Below are 18615 nucleotides of genomic sequence, written 5' to 3'. Positions count from 1 at the left end.
TTCCCCTGACTGCATAGGGATTTTACAGGGTGCCTAAATACATTGCCCCATTCAAGGGCCAGTCAGATGGGGTTAATTTGGGCTACACTGCTGTCTTCAGCTGGCCATGGTTTAGAATTGAGGTAACACAAACTGTAAGGAGTACAAGTGCATGATCCCACCGGTTGCCCGTGCCCATGAGTGGGCAGCAGCAGAAGCTGCCATGTCTCAGTCTAGGCAGTAGCTCATGGCTGATGCACTATTTCAAGAGATAACAAGGGAATGTCAAGCTTATCCAAGAAAACAGAAATGACACAGAAGATAAATAAGCAAAGCATATAAAACATAAATGCAATCCTATTAAAATTAAGTATGTTTTAATTTCTGAAAAGAAGTGACGTTTTGGTGTTAGATTTACTGAACAGGAAAAGATTACATGCACCATTAAAAGAAAATGTTTTCAAGGGCCCTTTTAAAAAATTGTATCCATGTTTACAATTGCCATGTGCGAAATATAAAAATCAGAGAAGGGAAAAAAAAACACCCAGCAAGCAGTGGAAATAGCCCATTTTGTGAATTATAGGAAGAAATATACCATCTGTGATTTAGTGCAGTTCCCAAGATCCCATCTGTGATCGAAGCACAGCCCTCGTTGAAGGCTCAATCCCTGAGCCATTCCATATGATAAAATATTTCTTTTGGAAGATGCCTGGGCTAATGGGTTTGTTTTTCTGGAATATGGCTCTTCTAGATGAGACATAAAACCCTAGAGGCCTAATTTTGCCTCCAGGGGCCGACTACAGCTGATGTCAGGAGAAGCAGGAGTAAAAGGAGGTCAAAGATCTAAGCATGTTTTCCTTCAAAATTTCTATACTTTTTATCAGGTCAGTTTGTTGGGCCAAAGAGGTCTAGACCATGATTTCATAATCTCTAGTGTCAGATTTTGTGGTCACCAAACTCAGTGCACGAGGAGGGCTCACCGTGCAGGTGTAGCTGCACAACAGCAGCTCTAAATATTTCCTTTTGTTACGGCTATTCATGTTTCAGCAGAGTGGAGTGAGCGAGAGAGAGATCCCTCAAACCAGCAGCAAGCCTCTAATGCTGATGCGCTTCTGCGGTCTCCTGGTGCCTTTATACGTGTTGTCACTGTGATCTCTTAGTTTTAGTCCAAAGGTGGCCTTAGCTGTACCAGGTATTTATACGATGCAACATATTTAATTCCAATCCTCTATTACACACGCATGTACAGACTGGTGCGATTTCAGCTACCACTGAAATTTGTATTGGGATAATAAATGCATTCACCTGTTTAATATATGTTTATATTTTCTACTCTATATAATTACATGTTGATTATACAATTACAGAAAATACTTACATATTTTGCACAATTATGCTATTACTGAAATAATGCCTGCAATAGAACTGTGCGTGTGTGTATGCACATGTTTGAGAAAATATAGCTGTGGTTGCTTGTTTCAGAGTCATCCAGGGGCTTGTACAGGTCCATCTTGAGTGAGGTGTGCTGCTTGAGCAGACAGTGATATACCGCAGAAGCATGTGTGTTATTACTGTTCTCACCTGTGGGTGAATCTAGCTCTATTACAAAATGGTTTCGGCTTTATTATAAAACACCTGTGATAAGGATTTTCATCCAACCTGATTTCGTGCTTGGCTGGCCCGGCTCCCTGTGCCCCTTGGTTCTGATGCACAGCCTGAGGTGCACTCAGGCAGGAGGTGCAACTGCCCAGGCAGACGCCCCAGAGCCACTGTTCCCCTTAACACGGGGCTGGGGGGGCCGGGCCACCAAGCCCCAGTCTGCATTTGCCCCTGCTGGGCTTAGGACAGACCTGTCACTGTGCCTGTACATCCTCAGAGCACTTCAGGCATCCTGGCAAGCTCCTGCTCCCCAGCACTGTGTGCGTGTGCGAGGGGTGGGGCAGAGTCATGTCCCGGCATGTGATGTTGCGTTGGAGAATACAACTGCAGCTGGCTCTCCTACAGCCCTCTGGTCCGGGTGCTCTCATGCTTGGGGGGGTTCCTAGTCACTGTCTTAATACAGAGGAATAAACAAACAAGTCGCAGCCATTGATAGCATCAGCATCTGTGTTTGTACTGATGGCAAGCGAAACGATTCACCCAAGCTAACAGAACAAAGCAGCATCAGAGCTGGGAGCACGACGCCTGCCTCCCACCTGCCTTTCCCGGGATCGGCCAGCTGCCTGCACAGCACCTTGAGGGAGAAGAAAAGTCCTGTTCAACAGGATAAATACACCCTGGCTTTGCCTTTTCCATGCTGTACAGGTCTTGCAGCCAAAGGGTTAAAAAGAAATGAGTCCGTTTGGCATGCTTTGCAGAGTGCCCAAAGTCTGAACATGAATGACCAAATTGCCTTTTACTTTTTAAATTAAGCCCTCTGTCTGTACGCACACAGCTAACACTGCTGTTCCATTAAATAAAAGAAGTTGTTCCCACTCTTATTTTTAATAGGGTAAGACCCTGCCATTCCATCTCACTTTACTGACATGAGATCTTATTAAAAGCAATCCTCCCCCTCTCCTCCTTGAAATCTGAGCTTCTGATAGCTTCATCCACATTGTGTTTATTTTATATACACAGCTCTGCAGCTGCTGCTTCCTTCTTCTCTGATAAATGACAGCGTAACTGTTGCATCCACTAAAAAAGTAAATAAAATTAAATGGGGAAGAACAATACATCTCTGGCAGAGAATAATAACTCTTTTAAGGCACGTATCTAAATTGTACAGCCTGATCTTAATTGTAAGGATAATTCTTTGTTATTTCAAAGCAACTTGGAACGCGACAGCAAGCGCACACTCTTGGCAGTACATCCAGAGAGATTTCTTTGGAAACAATGGGGAGAATTCTCCTGAACTGAAAAGAGATTGAAGTGTCTTTATTAGGTTAATAGGGCTACAGTCTGTGATGAGAAAGAATGGAAGAATATGCTATGATCTGTTGGTTGGTTGGTTGGTTTGGAGGGTTTTTTTAAGCAGAGACTGTACTGGATGAGGCCCTGCATGGGTGTTGTGTGGGGGGTGGTGAGCGTTAGGCGTCAGCAACAGCAGCAAGGAGCCCCTGGAGCAGCCATCCTCCAGCCCCTGCGTCTGGCTTCCCGGGGAGGGCTGAGAGCGGGAGGTTTCCTTCATCCTCCCCAGCCGGTTAGCCAGGCTGGTCTCATGCTGGACTGGTGCCGCTGATGTGTGACCCCATCCAGGCTCCAGTCCAGCACCTTTCTGTTATCGTCTGTCTCTGTTTCGTTGTCTCTGCCACTGCTGATGAAGCCAGTGCCAACACTGGAGGCCAGCAGCGGCATGCTGGTAGTTACTGGTGCTGTTTAGCCACAGCTGTAGGGCTGGGGTACAATTTCAAGATGACTATTCAGTCCTTAGACACAAGTCTTCTTGAATTTGCCTGGAATTTGTCTGAGGAACTGGGAAATTATATTAAAGCAGAGAGAATAATGTGAATTCAAACTACTAAATTAGGGGAGGACAATATTTGTGGTAGCACCAGAAACTGGAATTGTTTTTGAGAATTGTCCAGCTCTTTCTAGAATAAGGGGAGCGTGTGCAGATGTGTGACCAGCTCTTCTAACAGCTTGGCTAATTCAGAAACTTCACAGCTGAAATTCTGGGAGAAAGCAAGTTGCTTTCTTGACTGATGTCTAGGGGAAAAAAGAGGACCTGGTAGAGTGATCTGATGGAGAAAGGGAGAAGAAAAACTTGCAAGCAATGAAACTCTGCCCTTGGTGAGGAGCTAGGAAAGGATGAGAGGGCAAAAAAACAAGCCAGGTGATTACTTCAAAAATGTCAAAATCTTTTATTTGAAAGAGAGAGATAAAACTACAAAAGGTGGGAAGGGTGTTGTCTGTTTTGAAAGTAGCTAAGAAAGACCTTGGAAAAGATCAGGCTGGGCAGGAGCGCTGCTCCTCTAAGACAGTAGCAATAGTTGACAGCCAGCCAGGTTGGATGCCTTATCAAAAGAATGAAGGAATAATGGCTATAAAAGGAATGAAAAAGGTTTCTGGAACAGGTTAAGTAGCACTAGTGGGAGATTTACCCTGGATGTTAACTGGGAGATGTCTGGAGGAAAAGGTGAGGAAGGGCATCAGCTCAAGAAGGCTGGCAGCGTGGCTGTTTGTACGCAGCCCAGTGGGACACAGCCTTTCTGCTCCTCTGGGCGCAGGGCTGGTGCTCTCCAGCTCTGCCTTGACTGCCCTGGAAGCAATGCCCTGCCGTTGGTGTGGCACCACAGCCCACACAGGCATCCCCAGGCAGATGCTGTGGGGCCTGAGCTCTCTGCAGAGGGGCCCGCATGCAGGGAGGGTGGGCACCAGCAGCTTCTCAATGTGTCTTGAGGGCAGCCTTAAGCCTTCTACACATCATGTTTACCATGTAATCGGTGGCCATTTACCCTTGCACCGACATAGATAAGCAGCAAGTTGTTTACCATGGCCTCAGCCTGCTTTCCTGCCCTGCGTGCAGGGCACTGGCTGGGCTGGGTGCTGCCTGGAGGCCAGACTGGGGAGGGGGTGGGGTGAAACCTCAGCTTCCAGGAGAGGAGAAGGATGCTCCAGACCCATGTTCACATACCTGCTCTGCAAGGCAGGCTGAGGCTGGCTGTGGGTTACTATTCCAGTGTAGCCTCAGGGATAAATAATAGGAGCCACATTCACATGAATGCTGGCCCTCGTACCAGCTCCAGGTGTCAGCAGGGAAAAAGGCAGCTCCTTGTCCTCAGTCAACCCAGAGGAGAGTCTGAAGCACCTGCATGTCTCCCTGTCACTGTTTCAAGGAGTCCGTTGCGCCAGGCTGGACCATTTTCTCTCTGCTCTGTCGCTGTGTGGCTGTGAGTAACGCGGCATTGCTCAGCTCCCCTTGGGCCAGCAAGTTTCAGGCACAAACTGAGGACAACATCTGGCCCTTTGAAATAATCTGAGAAGTAACAGACACAGCCTGGTATAAGAGGCAGGGGGAATCTATAAACCTGAAGCAGCACCCTCATTATCTGATGCTGCAGTTTGGTAAATGGCAACAAGGTCATTTCTGGGTCCGTTTTTATCTTTTAATTGGAAGATTTACAGCTTTTGGAGTATCTGGCCTAGCCATTATCATACAGATGCTCCTTGCATATGCTCCAACTTGAAGCAAAACACAAAGTAGTTTGATATATTAATATAGGCTAGAGCTCATCATGAAATAATCACGTCACCAAAGATTTATCCTTTAGTAAAGGCGAGAATTTGTCTGGGAACCGATCAGATTTTTCTCCGTGGACGAAACACTGAATTAGGACCAACGAGGTAGCAAAGACACGGTGAGCAAAAAGTCTCGCCCTGTAAATGAGGGCAATAAATGAGGTCTTCGTTTAGTTGCATAAGCTCTTAACCTTCCTTGCCGCAAAGTGCCATCTAGTGTTCTCACCATGCCTGCCGGCCCCTCGGCCGGGGGACGTAGCACTGCCGGGCTGCAAACAGCTTCAGAAGGCTGGAGGGAAGGCAGACAAGCAAACAAACTTCACTTGTTAATAACCAGATGTTGTTGGTGTTTAGTACGTGATTGTAGTAACTTAGGCAAATGAAGCTTCCTTATTATGTGATCGAATAGAAGATGTTTCAGCTGGGTTCAGAAATTAACCTGGATCTCTGAGAATAAAGTGGTCGCCGTGCTGAAGGAGCTTGTTGTTGGGAAAGCAATTGTAGAATTTCATGCACGAAATATATGCTTAATGATGTGTCAAATTTGCGTGTGCAGCGAACATTTTGACGTTATTAATGTTGTCTGTGTGGCAGTGGTGCTTCTGCATGCTCACGAGGGAAGCGGAAACAGGCACTGCACATGTGGACTGGTGCAAGGTGGTCTCTTCTTTGCAAGTTGGCAAGCCAGCTGCAATGAGTAGGTGTATCCAGGAACAGGAGAGCACCTTAATGACCATCACCCATGATACAGGTGCGTGCAAGTTAATTGTGCATGCAAATTAGTGATGCAATAGCAAACGTACTTTGCAAGCCTAAAATCAGACCCAACAAAGAGACAGTTTAGCATCTAAAGTGCAAAACTGGGGAGACACGATCCACACGAATACTTAGAAAACGGAGGTGGAGGGGAGGTAAAAAAGTGTCCCAAAATAACTCTACATCCATATTTGTATCTGGGGCATCTTTTGCACTGGGCTAGGGCTGTCCTGGTTGGCTTGGAAAGCTCCCTGCCACATCTGATCACCCCTGAAACCACCCCGAGCACAGACCTCAAACACAAAGGTTGTTATTATTTATTGTTATCTGCAAAGCACTGACAGCACTTAGAAGTGCCAGAGGATTCATGCCTTGCGTTTTGCTCTTGCAGTGGCCAGGAGCAGAGTCTAATTAGCCCCAACAACATCCATGATAGAGAGCAGCCCTACTGACAGGGAGCAAATTAGGTCTCTGACCTAGCAAAGCATTTAACCATGTGCCACATTTTTTACTATGTGTATCTCTGGATTAAGACTTCGATGATGTAACCTTTTGCTGCTACTAATTTTTTTGATTGCAGTACGAAGCACAGCTCAGCTTGCTGGCTCAGAACCCCTGTGCACAGTATTAATCTGCTTTCTAAATTGACTCCTTGCATCTGGACAAAACACCAGGGTTTCCTCCTAAACCAAAGGATCTTTCCTACCTGCCTTCCTGGACTTTCTGTAGGAAACCCATCCCTGTGTTCAGCCATCCACAGCAGCTGGCTCTGCACTGGTGCTGGTTAGCAGCAACTGTGGAGAAACTTACAGTGGCTTTAGCACATCTGTGGCATGACCACTCGCCTGACATCTCAGCAGTAATGCGGACCTTTGTGACAACAGATCACCAAAGGGTCTCTCGGTCCCTCTGTCCAGATGCACACAAACTCCCACAGCACCCACCCCCCGCACCCACCCCCCCCATCTTAAGGCTCTCAGCATGAATGGCAACAGCTTCTCCTTTCTGTTTGCTCCTTTGTGACCTGCTGAATCTCTCGTGTGTCTTGTCTCACCTTGGTGATAAATGACAAAGCAAATACACTAGCAATGAAGGACCTGGAAGGCTGCACAAACTGTAAGGGATACTGAGAAATACCCGGTTTTATCTTCTTTCAGTTTGGGAAGCAGAAGTTGACTGTCAGAACTGGCATGGCCTTTATGAATTTCTCAGAAAACTCCTTGGCAATGAGGACTTATGAGGAGCTACATGTCCCTCAAAGGGAGTTTTGCGTTTTAAGGTTTTACCCTGGATCTTCTAATGCCATGGCAGAGGCTTGTTCTCTGAAGGACAGTCTGGGAGCACGTCTGCTTTGCTGCCCAAGCCACATGATAAGCTTGGTGGTTTCAGGGTGGGGAGAACAGGAGGTTTAAGGAGGAGACTCCAGCTGGAAATCGGTGGGTGTTACACTTGATGATCTGCTTGCATCCCTGTTCAGGAAGCCTCTGTGAGAGTGTGCCACAAAATACTCACCTATGATACCTGCTCTTTTCCCCTACTTGCTGTTGGACCTCTGAAATCACTGAGCTAGCTGGACCTTTGGTCTGCCCCACATCACTTCTGTAGTCTCTCATGTCATTCGCTAGTTTTCACCTCTTCTGATCCACTGCAATGTTTCTACTGCTGTGACAGGGCATGGTACCATGGAGGGCAACCCCACTTATGGCTCTCTCCCTGCCCTGAGGTGAAGTTGTACCTGTAGATGTACATGATCTATGCATGTACTGCATGAAGCTGGCAGACGAGGTGGCTGCCCACAGAGCCTTTGCGCCCCTCACCATGCGCGTCCATCTCTTCAACAGAGGGGAGGCGATACTGTTATAGTGTATGCTGAGTTACAAACTGCTGGCGTCATCTTACATTTGGATGCAAAATTAAAATGAAGGATTTTATCAGCTCATGCTGTAAGTGATTCTTGCTACTGTTTCTCATTTGTGCCTGGTGGTCCCATTCCCAAGTGAACGTCTGAACCTAGACGTTCACAGGCTTCTCAATTACAGAAGAATACAGGTGTCTCAAGAGAAAGACAGTGCTCCTGGGTTATGGAGAGGCAACCTCAGAGGTTTGCCCACCAGGGTTACAGCTCCTTTTGCAAGCGGAACTGCCGGTTCTTTAATAAAGAGCAAGTGCGATACAGCATATGCCCAAACAGTACAGAGTGTGCTGAGAAACTTGAGCTGGGTTTTGTTTATTGTTGTGTACTCGGAGCAGCAACATTTGTGCAGATCAGATCTGAAGACAGGGGAGGAAAATGCCCACCCCTTGCTTAATTATTACAGTACAGTGTGTTTCGTTAGTGCCACCTCTCGGTCAGCAGGTTTCATCCTTGGACTGGATGCATCTTGTGTGATGTAAACAAGGTAAACCTGCTTGCTCCATACTGCTGTTTCATGGAAGAAAGGAAGCAAATATCGTAAACTAGCATGGAAAAATAGCCTGAAATATTTGTATTTCTTCTTCATTTTTAACAGGCTTATACTATGATGGGCATGGTATGGATTTTGATGTAGAATCCTACCAGCTGGTGTGTGTTCAGGCTTTGAATACAGTCGTACCAAAAAAATCAAGCATTTTCAAATATAAAAATACTGCAGTATTTTTCCCAACACAAAAATAAATTATTAAAGGAAAAGTTTATCCAACATTTGCTTGGTTTAACTCCTCTCAGCTGCACTTCCAACAAGTCTCTTTGGATTTATAGACTGTATGGTCAGAAGGACTCCCTTTGTGATACAGGGATTTTTTCAGGAAGTCTTCCATCAACTTCAGAACTTTGTTGAGAAAAATGACACTTTTTCAGGCTGTGGTTCACAAATCCCAGAGTTCCCAACTTATTTGTGCAGAGTCAGGAAAAGGTAACTAATACGAACAGGGCAAGCTTAAAGTTTGCTACCCAAGAGCAGAAACATCCATAGGAATATTTTCAGAAATCGGTGAATTGAGAAAAGTTGCACACAGCTGTGGTAGAGGATGCTCTTTAGCTGGGTGCTCATCCTCGATGTGAGGTTTTCAACTGGCAGATCATCCATTACATCCTCAAGTAGTCTGTGAAAATAGTTAATTGCCTACCCATGACATAAACCCTGTGAATCTGGTTTATAGCCTGAGTTCACGTAGCTTCTATTTCTAGCTGGTGGTTTTAGTTACATCTTGATGGTGAGCTCTTCTAACCAGGACTGATAGTTTTTGGTTTTTTTTTTTTTTTTTGAAAGCATGGATGCTATACTAATTACCAACTACCGATTAATAAAATGAACTCAATGATATATTAGAAAAATACTTTCTAATATGAATTGCATATGCCTCAGCTTTACTGCCTCAGTCACTGATTGGAATGTTTTATCCAAGCGCTTATCTTTAAGCCTCAAAATAATCCCACTGAGCTCAGCAGTAGAAGGCAGCCCTTAGTATTAAAAATAAAATCTAGCATTTTACAATTTTTTAAAATTGTTAAAAAAGCTCTAGCATTTTACCATTTCAAGGCACAGTAACCTAAGTGTTGCCAACTGCAATCGTTCTTTTAATTTTGTCTTCTCTTGGGCATATTATGTGACTCTAGTTTTACTCATTGAAGTCTCAGATTGTGCTTGTTTTGTTAACAACTGTTAGGGCAGGGGTTCTTACTCTTAATTGGCACCATCTGGAAGTGAGAAGGAAATTGCTCAGGATGAACGCAAAGACAAGAAAAGGCCTTGCACTTTTCCACGGTTGTGAAACTTGTCCTGTTTGGAATAGCCACATCTGACCTGGGAACTGGCTTGCCCTTTATTTCTGTTAGGGGGCTAGAGGGAGAGGGAAATTTTCTCTCAGAAAAAAGACAATCTACATGTTGCCAGCAGAACCGGAAAATAATATTTAAAAACATAAAGTTGCACAATTTGGGCTGCTAGCGAACTAGGCCTTTTTATGCAAATTGAATATCTTTGTTCCCAGTTTTTTTCCAATCTCGCACCACTTGTTCAGCATTTCCTCATTTTTTGGCACTGCTTTCCATAGCTGTGTGCAATCACACTCTCACACAGATGCCATTCCGTGTTCAAAGCACCGAATGCTACAGGGCATATTAGTGGTTTTATGCTTTAGATCTATCTTTATGTAACTTCAGAGCTCATTAATATATACCATTTTGTGTGATTAAAAAACAACAACCTGGCACATGAGAAGCTTTGAACAGGAGAATGGATTGCAAGGAAAATGGCTTTCTTCTCATTATGCAGATTTTAAGCTAGACGTGAGATAGGCCCAGCGAGTCAATGGACAAGGTACAACTTCTGTGAGGTAATCATTCCCTGACCGCAGCCGAGCAGGCTGCGTGCTGTAAAAAATATCCAGAAAGAGTCAAACGCTATTTGAAACAGATTTTCCCTTCATGATTTCACAGTAGTGGATGCAAATGAATGAAAAATCCCATGATGGTCATTTTAAGAACATTTGAAATCTCAGGGAAAGCCATTCTCTTTTGCTGTGTGAAAAGCTAGAGACAGGACTGAGGTGTGGAGGTACCAGAGTGATGGGCTCATCTAACATCTAAGAGTACAGACCAGAATGGTGTAAATACTTTGGCTGTTGGTGAAGCACAATTCCCCCAGTAGTTACAGCCTGAAACGTTGACTCTTAACACTATTGTGCCAAAAAAGGATTAAGATCATGTGTGCCAGAGCATAGTTCTTCTCTAGCTGTAGTTGCTGGCTTTAAAGGATTGAGGTGATGAATATCTCCTGCACTAAATAAGGTGATGCAGGATTTTTTCTGACCATCAGCTCTGACTTTTTAGCTTGCGTTCTGTCTAACGACACCAGCCTGCCCCTGCTTGCCAAAGCACAGGCTGTTTCACCAACACACAACAGAAGTGATGGCCTTTTCAGGTTGCATGTCTGTCCCTGACGTGGCTGTCTCTCCTGCCAGGGTGCTCTGATGACTTCCCAAGATCACACAGTGACATCCTCACTCATGCTGTGACGGCTGCAATGATGAGAAGCAGCAGGAGGAAAACTCAGAACCAACTCAGGAAATGGCATCCAAAATCTCAGAGCTCTGAAGGTAGGAAAACTGCTGGGTGCATTTGACAGCAATCAGAATACAAACATGGTCCTGAGGGCCAGGAGGATTTTGGTGTGAGAAGGAAGGGATCCAGTGTAGCATGAAACAAAAATGACTGTTACTGAGGTACCTGTAATGCTGTAAGTGCCTGTGCTTAGCCATCACTGAGCAAAGCAGAGAGATGCTCCCATCCATCCCTTTGAGGAGACCATATTTCCAAGGATCAGCTTTCCAGAAGAAAATACTTGTGTTAGCATAGTTGGAAATCTGCTGTCATTGCAGCTTGGGCAATGGCAGTAATGGAAAATCTGGTGTATAATCCAACTGATGCTCACTAAAACCTGCCAGAAATGGTCAGGCAAACACATTTTTCCTGTCTTAATGCGTGAGATTGTGTTAAAGAGTATGTGACTCAAGCAGCAATGCAGCCTCTGGCTGGCTGGAGGAGTGATGGGCAGGTCCACACAACCCACAGCAACTCCACGCATTTCCCCAGTGCTTGGCAGCTTTCTGTGCTTTTTCCTTCTTCGCATTCAAAGGGATGTACTGATTATATGCAACTATGACAGCAAATTGTGACTAATGTATGAAATGAAAATTCCTGCCTGATAGCACAGGGATCTTAGCTGCTCTGCAATTACTGCCTCACTACAATTTCTGCTAGGTGTTACTTATTCCAACACAATACTGAGCACAGGCAATTTACTGCAGAGGTCATAAAAAAAAAATCTCATTAAACCCACACTGTTTAAGACCAGGTAGTTTCCCAGTTCCCGCTTCTCCTTGGTGCAAAGCCTTGGAGGAGGCTGGCTGGGTGGCTGCCCAAGGGAAAAGTCCCTCTCTGGTTTGTGGAACAGCAGTCGCGGTGGGGAGAGCAAGCTGTGTGCTCTGCAGGAGGATGCAGAGGCTGCCGAGCTGCCGTCTGCTTTGCTCCCTGCTCTGCTGAACCATGGGGATGTAACCGGCTGCTGAGAGTGCAGATGAGATGCAGGGAGGATTGGAGCTGAGCAAATCTGTTGAGTAGCCAATGGCCTGAATTTAATAGCCATTTCTTTCCCGGGAACAGCAAAACCCCTGGGGACTTGGCACTGTCTCCCACAGGATGATCTGTTGAATACTCTGCAAGATGCTGGACCAAATTCTCTCCGCAGCAGCATCAGGTGCTTGCAACTGCTGCTCGGAGCAGGCAGGGCCAGTTGGCAGTGGTGCAGGTGTCATGCAAATGTGCTGATGTAGCACTGACATAGGAGCTCCTGCCAGGGCCCTGTCTGCAGAAGGCTAGGCAGGCATGAGAGCTATCTTTGTGCAATGTAATTTACTGACAGCCCCAGCTGTCCTGTCTCCTGTTTGGAGGTGGTACAGACCCCCTGCAGAGGTGCCACAACTGTGCCAGTCAGGGTGAATCAGACTCTCCAAACAGCCACCACCCAGGCATTTTGCCTTCTCCAGCTGATGACCTGAGCCAGGAGATGGCATCTGTGCAGCCTGGCTCACACTGTGTGCTGTGCAGAGGTAGGAGCAGTGCGGGGAGCAGGTGCTCCATGGGCAGTCATGAGCCCGGCTGGGGGTCATAAGCTTTTGGGAAGAAACACGCCAGAGATGGTCCAGGGAAGGTGGTCCACATCCCTGTGACCAGAAGCTCAGTTCAGTCCAAGAGAACATGAATGTAACTATGGACATTGAAGGAGCCCAACAAAAACCCCATCAGTTTACTAATTTTTCTTCCAAGAAAATGACAATGTATTTAACTCACAACACCCAAGTTCATAGTTTTTTTTGGTTTTTTTTAAGTTTACCTATAAAGCTTTGTTTTCCATTTGAATATTAAGATTTATAGAAAATATTTAATGTGGATGGGGAAACAATACAATAATATCAGTTACCCAAGGAGAAATGTATGTATATACAGAGAGAATTTAACCTCAAACACTCAGTTCACATATCCATGTGTGATTTATATTGCCCCAGGCTCCAAGGCAGAGTGAACATTGACACCCTTTGATGTTGAAAGAAGCCTAGTGACTGGCCTTTGGAGAGATTTGCGATGTCTCTATCAGCCTGTCAATGGAAAACCAGGCAGCAAAGCCGAGCCCCCTAAAGATTTCAAGGCCTTGTAGGCAGAGGGATCGTGTAAGCATTTTACTTCCACCAAGCACTGGGAGGCTGAGCACAACCAGCTGGGCTAATTGACTCCTTTCAGGGCACCGTGCTGTAGTTGGTGTCTGCACAGCTCTCCAGAACTGATGCTCTTTCGGCCCAGAAAAGGTGCCAGTGTCAGCGACAGAGATGTCTAGCAACTGCAGACCCCTGGGTGATGGAGTGCTTTGGTTTCTGTTGTATCCTAGTAGGGATGTGATAACCCATGACCAAAGTGAGGAATAAACCTTGCTTATTAGAAATGGAAAACATTTTCTTGCACTTTTTGAGAGGCAAATAAGCTCTGCCCAGAATTTCTGCTCATTTCTGTAGTACCAAGTGTCCGGGGTTTTCCATGGGGCAAAATAGTCTTGAGTAGGTTTGACATCTCACAATGCTGCAACAAAACCACAGGCACCATCAGCGTATTCTGCACTGCATGTCCCTGGCACGGGAACAGGCTGTGCACCAAGGTTAGTGATGGGAAGCAGGTGGCAAGAGGGGAACAGAAGCTGATGCTACTTGTGAGTTAAATTCCTGGCCAATGTGCTGAGTAACACTTCGGAAGATAGGATTAAAATTCAATACAGTGCCGATAGATTACGGAGATGGCTTGAAAACAGTAACGTGTGATATAATAAAGATAACCGTGGAAAGTTTACACAGAATTAGGGACTGCTGGCTAGGCACACCAGGATATGAGGATTACTGGGGGTTATAAACTGAAGATGCATCTTAAATATGATGCTATTTCAAAACCAAACAAAGGACCAGTGCTCCATGCTCGTATGGAGTCTTAGAGCTCATTTGAATCGGGTGCGCCCAAGGTTGCAGCTCAACAGGAGAGGTACAGAAACCATCCAAGCACTTGGAAACTAAGAGCGAGAGGGAGCTGGTATGTACTACTTGGCAAAGAAAGACTAAGGAATTGCATGTGAGGGAGAGACTGTAGTAGCCAGAGACCGAATCTGCTTCCTGATTGTTGAGAAACAAAACCCAAAGCTCCAGGTAACTCAGAAGCAGAGGTGAATGGACAGGGACTCCAGTGAACAAGTGTCACTTAAATGCCTTGACGGCTGCTGTGCTACCAGGAAAGGAATCATGCTCAGTCTGCTGATTTGTCTGGTTCATTTTACATGTGATGGAGACAAAAAGTTTTAACTCTTTTTTTTCATAGCCCCATTCTGTTGGGTGGCAATGAACGGGGCAGAAATATGGCAGTAAGTTTCTTTGCTAAAAGTACTCACACCTATAGCGTTATTAGTGTTGCCATATATTGTCCTTAACTTGCTCTTGTCCTTTTGGAAAGTCCAACACTGGCATCGTCCTTCCCTGTCTGTTCCCTTGTGCCCTTCAAGTGAAAAAACTGTAAAGTCACAGGCTTAAAGGTTGTGCACAGGATATCTGAGGCAGGAGAACAGATACCCGCAAATTTGCCGCAGTGGGAAAGTGGGGGATAATTGTGGGTTCTGATTTTCCAGGGAGCCTCTGTGGAGAACTAATAGTCTAGACTTGTCCTTTTTGAGGCCTAATTATGTCTCTCTGTCAAACTATAAAAACAAGAGTCTGTAGCATCACAAGGGAAAATGAAAGCTATTGGCCTGTGTTCTGCATTTAATAGGATGTCAAAATCTAAAGCATAGTCTGACTGGTTTTTGACTGAGGTTAGAAAAGAAAATGCAACTAATTAGGCTTGTCTCTGAATATCCCTCTCTGTCTAATAGCTGTGCACTTGCAAATTGTAACATACTGGGAGTCCCAAACTCTGGTCAGTGCTGCTGTCTGGATGGGAGGGGTCTTCCCCACTGACGGGACTCAGGCTCCACTTATGCAGTGTCACTATTAGTGGGGACAGTTCCCTGGGAAATGCCTTGTGCCATGATACCTCTCCATGTTAAGGAGATGGAGAAACAGAGCTAGGGTTCCAGGTGTAAGGAGGTGCAGCTGGAGAGGAGCAGGGCACTCCATGGGAAGTGTCACACACTGTTGATGAACTAGTCTTTTACAGCTTGCCTTTAAGATTCATTTCCAAAGTCTTTGACAAGTAAGGAACAATTGGAAAGTACCTTGTATATGAAATGCAAGCTTTACTCTTTGAGTATCATGATCCCTGGATCAAAGTAACACACAGTGGCAGCTAGAATTCACCCCCAAAATGCCCCAGATATCTTATGTATGAGCTAAAGCAGGTCCCACTCTTCTTCTATCCAAGCTGTTCTTTCATGTGCTGCCTTTCCACCTGCACCCAAGTTCTGACCATTAACCATAGAACTGCCTCCTCGTTTGCAGTCCTTCATAAGCCAGCACCAGAGGACAATGTGATCGTGTACCTCTATAAAACCTGAGACAACAGAAAGGGATGGCCTATATTTAGATGACTAATGCATTAATTATACCTTGGAGTCTCCTACGTCAGGGAATGTTAGGTGATGTCCTAGTGCCTTCCTCTATCCTTTGGAAGTCATAGGGTTTTTTTCAAGTTGAAATAATTTCTTGGAGAGAACTGCAGCAGTTACAAGTTCCTTTTACCTTTCCCTTGTCAGCTGCCCTCATTCCGAACCAACGCTACACTCAGCTGGCTCCTCATGTTTTACAGATGAACTGAAATAAAAGTGGAATTTGTCCCACTGTGAGAGAAGAGGAAAAGAATAACTGTCTACAAGATTTTTCATGCAAGTCCCACATCCTCAGTTTTGCCCTTTTTTGACACAGAAATTTGATTGTCTTCTGCTTAGACATTCTGGGGCACCTTTCTGGTTTTCATTCTTCTTTTCTGACCTGACTTTATGCTAGTCGGGAAACTGCCAACTTTGCCTAACAGTCAAAACTAAACACTGCGATTCAAACTCAGAGGACATCAATGGGCAGGAAAAAAAAATTTGGCCTCATAATGGTGATTTTTTTTAATGTCATTTCTGCAAAGTCTTGCAGGGGGATTTGAGCCAGGAAAGCCAAATCAGTGAGTCCGTAATAAAATGAAAGGTCTTTCCAGGAGTCAGCCTGAAAAGAGAAAGGGTGGAAAGGTGTGAAAGGGGAAAGACTTGCATAATCCAAAGGGGCTTAGGAAGCAGAGAGAAACAAGAGCACCTGGATCTCCTTGGCAACTGCCAAAATACTGTCTGACATCGCCTCAACACTTGCATGGATATTTGTAGCTGTATTTTCCAGTAAGTGCACACTGATTTCACCCACAAATAATAGTTTCTGCAGGCACAGGTAACTCACGCTGCAAAGCACCTCTTTTCCCAGGCTGTAGCTGGAAAAGAGACTCAAAGCAGCTTGGGACCCATACTGGAAGCAGAAAAGAGCTGCTCGCTAGAAAACCTTGTCTAAGCAGACCGGTGTTCTCCATGTTTGTATGAAGATGCCTAATTTTGATGGACCTGCAGATGACAGACCAACACCCACTGTGGCAGTGGTAAGGAAAGGGAAAGGACTTGGCCACGACTTGAAAATGTCTTTAGTCTCAGGTCTATCCTATGTTCCCAGTTTTAGAGCTCATCCCACTAAAAAATGAGGGTGGCAAAACTGTGGCCGTTCTGTGGATTATTCCCAACATCCACTGGCTTTATTAGGAAAAGATCTGGGCAGGAGGCAGTAGCTTCCTTTTGGTGTAACCCCGAGGTATGTCCATGAAGATGGCTTATCCACTGCCAAGTCCTCCAGTCCAGCCAGGGACCAGTGACAGGCTGCTTTCTGGGGCCCTTGCACACAAGCGTCCCACAGCTTCCTGAGAAGCTGCTTATATCAGGCCTCTAGCTATATTTTTAGGAAAGCCTTTGAGAATGGTCTTAGACTTACATGGAGATTTAGGTTTACTGAATCTTGGTAGAGGCTGTTTTAAACATGTGCTTAAATCGTTTCCTGATTGCAAGCTGTAGCCCTCGGTTGGGCGTCGCTGCCAGTTTAGCGACGATAGCCCTCTCCCAGTGTGAGTAATGCACGAGTTAGGCTGCGTAGGAAGAACGAAATGATAAATTACCACTTCTGGGAGGATAGTCAGTTTGTCTGCTGTCCCCCATCAGCTCTTTCCTTCTGCAGACATTCATCAGGGTTTTCCCAATCAGCACAAAAGCCTTCCTGGCTGTCCCACGTTTAGCACAGCTTGTCAGGAGCTACCAAAATGGTGCATCTGAGCACCAAGGCATGGGTCGTTTCAGTTTTGACCTTGACCAAGGCCATCAGCAACTGCAACTAAAATACAGGCTGCTTACAAAAAGAGGGGGTAATTAATAACCACACAGCTCAAATTTAGCATAAAAAGTTATAAAACTGGAATTATGGGGGTGGGAGGGTCTGGGCTTTCTTCCCTCTGTTTTCATCTGTACGGCTTGAAGGGTTGGAAAGGATGTGCTGCTCAAATAAGGGATTACTTTTGCCTTTTAATCTGTGACAAAAAGATGATATAAAATTTACCCCTGCGAGTTGCCATGTAAATGAATCCAAGTCAAATAATGCACAAGGAGCAACAAAGCAACCCAGCCTGCTCTGCTGTGCAATATGGGCATTTAATTTGTGCATACAAATCCCAGGAACTGAAAAAACCAGGGGCATTTCACATGTACATCCCCACGCAAGCCTCCCTCCCGCAACAAATGATTATTATTTTTTTGGTGGGATGCACAGAGAGGGAAAAAAAGGTCATCAAATCCGTGTTAGATGACGGTACAGATTCCTTGGCTACCAAACACCAGGGCCGAGCAGAACAAAGAGATTTGCATTCTAAGTGATGCAAAGCAGCCGGCAGTGTTTTAATGTTGTGTTTGCTCTGTGATGTCTTCATCAGGCACTCAAAGGCAGCGGCTCTGGCAGCCGTGGGTCCCCACGAGCCTGTCAAACTCCGTTTCCATGGTTTTCCTTCAGGCAGCACCATCGGCAGACAGCATGGAAACGGACCCCTGCAACCTGTTTTGAACAGTGTCTCTGATGTAGGGCCCCAGAGCGGGCATCAAACTAGCAACAAGCAGCAAGAAAATAACAATTTTGCTTTTCGCAGGTGTCAGAGCGGCAAACAAAAGGCTGTTTATAAAAGATGCAACATCCCCTTTTTGTCGGTGTTGGCAGTTTAAAGTCAGCCAGGCAGCCATGGAGTTGAGGAGGAGGTTTTGGAGGGGGTGTGCTGTGAGAGAGGGAGCTCGTCTCAAGGCATTCAGATTGTTTCCTCTTTAATCCTTCAGCCTCACTAAATAGGGCCTTCCAATCACCAAACTGATAGCTATTAACGGCGTTTGAATTATTCCATTTTAATCAATGAGGAGGGCTATTTTCTTCAAATTATTACAATTTTTTTTCCAGACAAAGAAAGTGTAAGGGTCTCATTCTTCCATCACCTTGAAGAGCACTCTTTCATTTAAATAAGAAGTTCAGAGCATTTAGAGCATTTGAAGCCATATTTGAGCATTGATACTGAATATTCAAGAGGTGAGAAAGTAGAGTCCATGGTCT

The 18615-nt window shown here is 45.3% G+C and overlaps 1 long non-coding RNA gene across 2 annotated transcripts in view; it reads left to right on the top strand.

Annotated features, from left to right (window-relative positions):
- Nucleotides 1–18615, top strand: part of LOC114013567 (uncharacterized) — a 49442-nt gene that overhangs the window by 17520 nt on the left and 13307 nt on the right. Inside the window, exons 3-4 of one of the 2 annotated variants that reach the window (XR_008748782.1) lie at nt 10900–11034; nt 15714–15902. This is a non-coding gene — a long non-coding RNA (uncharacterized LOC114013567). Of the gene's footprint in view, nt 1–10899; nt 11035–15713; nt 15903–18615 lie in introns of those variants that run through there. The other variant, XR_003556612.2, reaches the window with a different exon arrangement.

Source organism: Falco peregrinus, chromosome 1, assembly GCF_023634155.1.
Source record: "Falco peregrinus isolate bFalPer1 chromosome 1, bFalPer1.pri, whole genome shotgun sequence".
In the NCBI taxonomy this organism is placed as follows: domain Eukaryota; kingdom Metazoa; phylum Chordata; class Aves; order Falconiformes; family Falconidae; genus Falco; species Falco peregrinus.
This window is presented reverse-complemented; position numbering and strand designations above follow the sequence as displayed.